Raw genomic sequence first — 9,461 nt, forward strand, 5'->3', positions numbered from 1 at the left:
GTTCAGGCCTCGATCACTCAAAATCTTTTTCACTCCATCTTTCCACCTCCAATTTGGTCTCCCACTTCTCCTCGTTCCCTCCACCTCCGACACATATATCCTCTTGGTCAATTTTTCATCACTCATTCTCTCCATGTGCTCAAACCATTTGAAAATATCCTCTTCTGCTCTCTCAACCACGCTCTCTTTATTTCCACACATCTCTCTTACCCTTAAATTACTTACTTGATTAAACCACCTCACACCACACATTGTCCTCAAACATCTCATTTCCAGCATATCCACCCTCCTGCACAGAACTCTATCCATAGCCTACGTTTCGCAACCATACAACACCGCTGGAACCACTATTCCTTCAAACATACCCATTTTTACTTTCCGAGATAATGTTCTCGACTTCCACACATTCTTCAAGGCTCCCAGGATTTTCGCCTCCTCCCCCACCCTATGATTCACTTCCGCTTCCATGGTTCCATCTGCTGCCAGATCCACTCCCAGATATCTAAAACACTTTACTTCCTCCAGTTTTTCTCCATTCAAACTTACCTCCCAATTGACTTGACCCTCAGCCCTACTGTACCTAATAACCTTGCTCTTATTCACATTTACTCTTAACTTTCTTCTTTCACACACTTTACCAAACTCAGTCACCAGCTTCTGCAGTTTCTCACATGAATCAGCCACCAGCGCTGTATCATCAGCGAACAACAATTGACTCACTTCCCAAGCTCTCTCATCCACAACAGACTTCATACTTGCCCCTCTTTACAAAACTCTTGCATTCACCTACCTAACAACTCCATCCATAAACAAATTAAACAACCATGGAGACATCACACACCCCTGCCGCAAACCTACATTCACTGAGAACCAATCTCTTTCCTCTCTTCCTACACGTACACATGCCTGACATCCTCGATAAAAACTTTTCACTGCTTCTAACAACTTGCCTCCCACACCACATATTCTTAATACCTTCCACAGAGCATGTCTATCAACTCTATCATATGCCTTCTCCAGATCTATAAATGCTACATACAAATCCATTTGCTTTTCTAAGTATTTCTCACATACATTCTGCAAAGCAAACACCTGTTCCATACATCCTCTATCACTTCTGAAACCACACTGCTCTTCCCCAATCTGATGCTCTATACATGCCTTCACCCTCTCAATCAATACCCTCCCATAAAATTTACCAAGAATACTCAACAAACTTATACCTCTGTAATTTGAGGACTCACTCTTATCCCCTTTGCCTTTGTACAATGGAAGTATGCTCGCATTCCGCCAATCCTCAGGCACCTCACCATTAGTCATACATACATTAAATAACCTTACCAACCAGTCAACAATACAGTCACCCCTATTTTTGATATATTCCACTGCACTACCATCCAAACCTGCTGCCTTGCCGGCTTTCATCTTCCGCAAAGCATTTGCTACCTCTTCTCTGTTTACCAAATCATTTTCCCTAACCCTCTCACTTTGCACATCACCTCGACCAAGACACCCTATATCTGCCACTCTATCATCAAACACATTCAACAAACCTTCAAAATACTCACTCCATCTCCTTCTCACATCACCACTACTTGTTATCACCTCCCCATTAGCGCCCTTCACTGAAGTTCCCATTTGCTCCCTTGTCTTATGCACTTTATTTACCTCCTTCCAGAACATCTTTTTATTCTCCATAAAATTTAATGATACTCTCTCACCCCGACTCTTATTTGCCCTTTTTTTTTTTAAATATGGTAAATTACGTGAAAAATTGTAAGAGAGATGAATTTCTCCGTAATCAGTGCATATGAACCTGCTGAACAAATGGATCCATTATGCTTGCAAAAGAAGTTTTAATGGGAGCTGAGAACACATCTTTAGTCCTTTGATGTATTAGGAGACTGCTGAGATGAAAAGATTTTTCACAGGCAACCCCATGAGAATGCAAAAGGACTTAGAATTCTGTAACAGACAGAGAGATTAAAGAATGAAATCTTCCTCAGTAGAGCTAAAGTGTAAAACATTGTGGGTGATTATATTGCCTGGAACAAAGCTAGATGAGTTGATGTCCAAGTACAGGGAACTATTTCAAAAGCTGAAGAAGAATAATAACTAACCTGAGACACTCCCATGTTGTAACATGTTTACAAATTTGAATTCAAGGTATTATAAACAGGGTCAACAGATGTGCTTTAGAGAGGAGACGACTCTCTGTACGATTTTCTATTTTCATATCTTCACCCTTTCCCACTTTTGCAAGTTAGTGCCTAGAACAGACGAAGGAAAGGCCTCTTATGCTCACATCCTTTCTGAAGCTATTATATGTAATGCATTGAAAACACAGCCTCCAGTCCACAACCAAAAGCTTATTTGGAGACGAATAGGCCATACAAACCTTTTGTCTTAAATCATGGCAGATGAGAATGGTGTCTGTGCTGCATGTGCTGAGATCCAACAAACACCTTGAATATATATATATATATATATATATATATATATATATATATATATATATATATATATATATATATATATATATATATATATATATATATATATATATATATATATATATATGTGGGTGATTATATTGCCTGGAACAAAGCTAGATGAGTTGATGTCCAAGTACAGGGAACTATTTCAAAAGCTGAAGAAGAATAATAACAAACCTGAGAAGGCATATGATAGAGTTGATAGAGATGCTCTGTGGAAGGTATTAAGAATATATGGTGTGGGAGGCAAGTTGTTAGAAGCAGTGAAAAGTTTTTATCGAGGATGTAAGGCATGTGTACGTGTAGGAAGAGAGGAAAGTGATTGGTTCTCAGTGAATGTAGGTTTGCTGCAGGGGTGTGTGATGTCTCCATGGTTGTTTAATTTCTTTATGGATGGGGTTGTTAGGGAGGTAAATGCAAGAGTTTTGGAAAGAGGGACAAGTATGAAGTCTGCTGTGGATGAGAGAGCTTGGGAAGTGAGTCAGTTGTTGTGCGCTGATGATACAGCGCTGGTGGCTGATTCATGTGAGAAACTGCAGAAGCTGGTGACTGAGTTTGGTAAAGTGTGTGAAAGAAGAAAGTTAAGAGTAAATGTGAATAAGAGCAAGGTTATTTGGTACAGTAGGGTTGAGGGTCAAGTCAATTGGGAGGTAAGTTTAAATGGAGAAAAACTGGAGGAAGTAAAGTCTTTTAGATATCTGGGAGTGGATCTGGCAGTAAATGGAACCATGGAAGCGGAAGTGAATCATAGGGTGGGGGAGGGAGCGAAAATCCTGGGAGCCTTGAAGAATGTTTGGAAGTCGAGAACATTATCTCAGAAAGCAAAAATGGGTATGTTTGAAGGAATAGTGGTTCCAACAATGTTGTATGGTTGCGAGGCGTGGGCTATGGATAGAGTTGTGCGCAGGAGGGTGGATGTGCTGGAAATGAGATGTTTGAGGACAATGTGTGGTGTGAGGTGGTTTGATCGAGTAAGTAATGTAAGGGTAAGATAGATGTGTGGAAATAAAAAGAGCGTGGTTGAGAGAGCAGAAGAGGGTGTTTTGAAATGGTTTGGGCACATGGAGAGAATGAGTGAGGAAAAATTGACCAAGAGGATATATGTGTCGGAGGTGAAGGGAACAAGGAGAAGTGGGAGACCAAATTGGAGGTGGAAAGATGGAGTGAAAAAGATTTTGAGTGATCGGGGCCTGAACATGCAGGAGGGTGAAAGGCGGGCAACGACCGGAGTGAATTGGATCGATGTGGTATACCGGGGTTGACGTGCTGTCAGTGGATTGAACCAGGGCATGTGAAGCGTCTGGGGTAAACCATGGAAAGTTGTGTGGGGCCTGGATGTGGAAAGGGAGCTGTGGTTTCGGGCATTATTGCATGACAGCTAGAGACTGAGTGTGAACGAATGGGGCCTTTGTTGTCTTTTCCTAGCGCTACCTTGCACACATGAGGGGGGAGGGGAATGATATTCCATGTGTGGCGAGGTGGCGATGGGAATGAATAAAGGGAGACAGTGTGAATTGTGTGCATGGGTATATATGTATGTGTCTCTGTGTGTATATATATGTGTACATTGAGACGTATAGGTATGTATATTTGCGTGTGTGGACGTGTATGTATATACATGTGTATGGGGGTGGGTTGGGCCATTTCTTTCGTCTGTTTCCTTGCGCTACCTCGCAAACGCGGGAGACAGCGACAAAGCAAAATAAATAATAGAAATAAATATATATGTATATATACATATATATATATATATATATATATATATATATATATATATATATATATATATATATATATATATATATATATATGTATATATATATATATCTACTTACCTATTTATCTATTTTGTTTTGTCGCTGTCTCCCGCGTTAGCGAGGTAGCGCAAGGAAACACACGAAAGAATGGTCCAACCCACCCACATATACATGTATATACATACACATCCACACACGCAAATATACATACCTATACATCTCAACGTATACATATATAATCACACACAGACAAAAACATATATACACATGCACATAATTCATACTGTCTACCTTTATTCATTCCCATCGCCACCTCGCCACACATGAAATAACAACCCCCTACTAACTCAAGTGTGCGAGGTAGCGCTAAGAAAAGACAACAAAGGCCATATTCGATCACACTCTGTCTCTAGCTGTAATGTAATAATGCACAGTAACTACAGCTCCCTTTCCACATCCAGGCCCCACACAACTTTCCATGGTTTACCCCAGAATCTTCACATGCCTTGGTTTAATCCATTGACAGTACTTCGACCCGGTATTACACATCGTTCCAATTAACTCTATTCCTTGCACGCCTTTCACCTTCCTGTATGTTCAGGCCCCGATCACTCAAAATATTTTTCACTCCATCTTTCCACCACAAATTTGGTCTCCCACTTCTCCTCGTTCCCTCCAACTCTGACATATAAATCCTCTTGGTTAACTTTCCTCACTCATTCAATCCATATGACGAAACCATTTCAAAACACCCTCTTCTGCTCTCTCAACCACACTCTTTTTATTACCATACATCTCTCTTACCCTATCATTACTTACTCGATCAAACCACTTCATACCACATATTGTCCTCAAACATCTCATTTCCAGCACATCCATTGCATTACGTGTTAATTGATAGGCACGCGAAAGAGTTTTGGATGTTAATGTGCTGAGAGGTGCAACTGGAGGGATGTCTGATCATTATCTTGTGGAAGCGAATTTGAAGATTTATAGAGATTTTCAGAAAAGAAGAGACAATGATTGGGTGAAGAGAGTGGTGAGAGTAAGTGAGCTTGGGAAGGAGACTTGTGCGAGGAAGTACCAGGAAAGACTGAATACAGAATGGAAAAAGGTGAGAACAAAGGAGGTAAGCGGAGTGGGGGAGCAATGGGATGTATTTGGGAGAGCAGTGATAACTTGCGGAAAAGATGATTGTTGCATGAGAAGCGTGGGCGGTGGGTTGATTAGAAAGGGTACTGAGTTGTGGGATAAGGAAATAAGATTATCAATGAAAGAGAAGAGAGAGGCAATTGGACGATTTTTGGAGGAAAATAATGCAAATGAGTGGGAGATGTATAAAAGAAAAGGGCAGGAGGTCAAGAGAAAGGTGCAAGAGGTGAAAAAGAGGGCAAATGAGAGTTGGGGTGAGAGAGTATCATTAAATTTCATTGAGAATAATAAGACGTTTTGGAAGGAGGTAAATAAAGTGCGGAAGACAAGGGAACAAATGGGAACTTCAGTGAAGGGGGCTAATGGAGAGGTGATAACAAGTAGTGGTGATGTGAGAAAGAGATGGAGTGAGTATTTTGAAGGTTTGTTGAATGTGATTGATGATAGAGTGGCAGATATAGGGTGTTCTGGTCGAGGTGGTGTGCAAAGTAAGAGGATTAGAGAGGATGATTTGGTATACAGAGAAGAGGTAGTGAAAGCTTTGCGGAAGATGAAAGCCGGCAAGGCAGCGGTTTTGGATGGTATTGCAGTGGAATTTATTAAAAAAGGGGTTGACTGTATTGTTGAGTGGTTAGTAAGGTTGTTTAATGTACGTATGATTCAGGGTGAGGTGCCTGAGGATTGGCGGAATGCTTGCATAGTGATATTATACAAATGCAAAGGGGATAAAAATGAGTGCTCAAATTACAAAGGTATATGTTTGTTGAATATTCCTGATAAATTATATGTGAGGGTATTGATTGAGAGTGTGAAGGCATGTACACAGCATCAGATTGGGGAAGAGCAGTTTGGTTTCAGAATTGGTGGAGGATGTGTGGATCAGGTGTTTACTTTGAGGAATTTATGTAAGAAATACTTAGAATAGCAAATGGATTTGTATGTAGCATTCATGGATATGGAGAAATCATATGATAGAGGTGATAGAGATGATCTATGGAAGGTGTTAAGAATTTTTGGTGTAGGAGGCAAGTTGTTAGAAGCAGTGAAAAGTTTTTATCGAGGATGTAAGGCATGTGTACGTGTAGGAAGAGAGGAAAGTGATTGGTTCTCAGTGAATGTAGGTTTGCGGCAGGGGTATGTTTTGTTTCTATGGTTGTTTAATTTGTTTATGGATGGGGTTGTTAGGGAGGTGAATGCAAGAGTTTTGGAAAGAGGGGCAAGTATGCAGTCTGTTGTGGATGAGAGAGCTTGGGAAGTGAGTCAGTTGTTGTTCACTGATGATAAAACGCTGGTGGCTGATTCATGTGAGAAACTGCAGAAGCTGGTGAATGCGTTTGGTAAAGTGTGGGAAAGAAGAAAGTTGAGAGTAAATGTGTATAAGAGCAAGGTTATTAGTACAGCAGCGTTGAAGGTCAAGTCAATTGTGAGGAAAGTTTGAATATAGAGAAAATGGAGGAAGTAAAGTGTTTTAGATATCTGGGAGTGGATTTGGCAGAGGAAGGAACCATGGAAGCGGAAGTGAATCATAGGGTGGGGGAGGGGGCGAGAATTCTGGGAGCCTTGAAGAATGTGTGGAAGTCGAGAGCATTATCTTGGAATGCAAAAATGGGTATGTTTGAAGGAATAGTGGTTCCAACATTGTTGTATTGTTGCGAGGCGTGGGCTATGGATAGAGTTGTGCGCAGGAGGGTGGATTTGCCGCAAATGAGATGTTTGAGGACAATATGTGGTGTGAGGTGGTTTGATCGAGTAAGTAATAATAGGGTAAGAGAGATGTGTTGTAATAAGAAGAGTGTGGTTGAGAGAGCAGAAGAGGGTGTTTTGAAATAGTTTGGTCACATGGAGAGAATGAGTGAGGAAAGATTGACAAAGAGGATATCTGTGTCAGAGGTGGGGGGAACGAGAAGAGGGAGACCAAATTGGAGGTGGAAAGACGGAGTGAAAAAGATTTTGAGTGATCGGGGCCTGAATATGCAGGAAGGTGAAACGCGTGCAAGGAATAGAGGGAATTGGAACGATGTGGTATACCGGGGTCGACGTGCTGTCAGTGGATTGAAACAGGGCATATAAAGCGTATGGGTTAAACCTTGGAAAGTTCTGTGGGGCCTGGATGTACAAAGAGAGCTGTGGTTTCGGTGCATTATTACATGACAGCTAGAAACTGAGTGTGAACGAACTGGGCCTTTGTTGTGTTCCCAGCGATACCTCGCGCACATGAGGGGAGAGGGGTTGTTATTTCATGTGTGGCGAGGTGGTGATCGGAATGAATAAAGGCAGACAGTATGAATTTTATACATGTGTATATATGTGTATATCTGTGTGTGTGTATATATATATATATATATATATATATATATATATATATATATATATATATATATATATATATATATATATATATATATATATATATATATATGTTTTCTTTTTCTTTCAAACTATTCGCCATATCCCGCATTAGCGAGGTAGCGTTAAGAACAGAGGACTGGGCCTTTGAGGGAATACCCTCACCTGGTCCAATTCTCTGTTCCTTCTTTTGGAAAATAAAAAAAAAAAAAAAACGAGAGGGGTGGATTTCCAGCCCCCCGCTCCCTCCCCTTTTAGTCGCCTTCTACGACACGCAGGGAATACGTGGGAAGTATTCTTTCTCCCCTATCCCCAGGGAAAATATATATATATATATATATATATATATAATATATATATATATATATATATATATATATATATATATATATATATATATATATATATATATATATATATATATATATATATATATATATATATATATATATATATATATATATATATAATATGAGATGTATAGGTATGTTTATTTGCGTGTGTTGACGTGTATGTATATATATGTGCATGTGTGAGGGTTGGGCCATTTTTTTTTTTTTTTCCTTGCGCTACCTCGCTAACGCGGGAGACAGCGAGAAAGGAAAATAAAAAAAAAACCTTGCCGGCTTTCATATTCCGCAAAGCTTTTACTACCTCTTCTCTTTTTACCAAATTATTTTCCCTAACCCTCTCACTTTGCAAACCATCTCGACCAAGATACCCTATATCTGCCACTCTATCATCAAACATATTCAACAAACCTTCAAAATACTTGCTCCATCTTCTTCTCACATCATCACTACTTGTTATCACCTTCCCATTAGCCCCCTTCACTGAAGTTCCCATTTGTTCCCTTGTCTTACGCACTTTATTTACCTCTTTCCTAAACATCTTTTTATTCTCCCTAGAATTAAATGATACTACAACTCTCATTTGCCCTCTTTTTGACCTCTTGCACCTTTTTTTTGATCTCCTGCCTCTTTCTCTTATACATCTCCCACTCATTTGCATTATTTTCCTGCAACAATCGTCTAAATGCCTCTCTCTTCTCTTCCACTAATAATCTTACTTCTTCATCCTACCACTCACTACACTTTATAATCTGCCCACCTCCCATGATTCTCATGCCACAAGCGTCTTTTCCTCAAGCCATCACTGCATCCCTAGATACATCCCATTCCTCCCCCGCTCCCCTTAACTCCTTTGTTCTCACCTTTTATCATTCTGCACCTATTTTCTCCTGGTACTTCTTCACACAAGTCTCCTTTCCAAGTTCACTTACTCTCACCACTCTCTTCACCCCAATATTCTCTCTTTTTTTCTGAAAACCTCGACAAATCTTCACCTTTGCCTCCACAAGATAATGATCAGACATCCCTCCAGTTGCATCTCTCAGCACAGTAACATCCAAAAGTCTCTCTCTCGCGCGCCTATCAATTAACACGTAATCCAGTAACGATCTCTGTCCATCTGTCCTACTTACATACGTATACTTATGTAAATCTCTCTTTTTATACTTTTTTCAGCACATAAATCTATAAGCTCTTCACCATTTCCATTTACAACACTGAACACCCAATGTATACCAATTATTCCTTCAACTGTCACATTACTCACCTTTGCATTCAAAACTCCCATCACTATAACCCGGTCTCGTGCATCATGACCACTAACACACTCATTCGGTTGCTCCCAAAACACTTGCGTCTCA

This window comes from Panulirus ornatus, chromosome 25 (genome assembly GCF_036320965.1).
Source record: "Panulirus ornatus isolate Po-2019 chromosome 25, ASM3632096v1, whole genome shotgun sequence".
Classification (NCBI taxonomy): domain Eukaryota; kingdom Metazoa; phylum Arthropoda; class Malacostraca; order Decapoda; family Palinuridae; genus Panulirus; species Panulirus ornatus.